The following is a 529-nucleotide window of genomic DNA, read 5'->3' as shown; positions in this document are numbered from 1 at the left end:
CCTGTACTATGTCTGCAGTCTCTGACCATGCCCTGTACTATGTCTGCAGTCTCTGACCATCCCCTGTGTTTGTGGAACTAGCAGTGTTTTGTATATTCAATGTAATATTTTAGGGTTCCTGTGGCCACTGAGTTCAAAGCCCAGGTATTTTTTAGTTTAAATCAGCTAAATGCATTCCAGGTGCCTCAAAAATGTGAACAAAATTTACTGTTTGATTCTTTTGAAACATCCATAGCATCCACAGCCCCTGGCAACATATTTCAGAGAAATACATTTGGTCATAGTGTGGAAGCAGTGGTCTTTCTGCAGAGATCTAGCACGTGCCCTACTAAATCAGACCTATAGCTATTTACATCACCCAGCACTCTACAGGGGAGCAATCCTATGAGATCCAGGATCCTCAGCTTTCCCGGATTTCACAGGAAGGCCAAGTCATATCACATTTTTCTAGGTGAGTGTGAAGTTAGAGGGTGTAATATAAGTATTTTTTTTTTTTTTGAGTTTTCCCTGCTAGCATTTTTTGTTTTTT

This window comes from Pyxicephalus adspersus, chromosome 1, assembly GCF_032062135.1.
Source record: "Pyxicephalus adspersus chromosome 1, UCB_Pads_2.0, whole genome shotgun sequence".
Lineage (NCBI taxonomy): Eukaryota > Metazoa > Chordata > Amphibia > Anura > Pyxicephalidae > Pyxicephalus > Pyxicephalus adspersus.
This window is presented reverse-complemented; position numbering follows the sequence as displayed.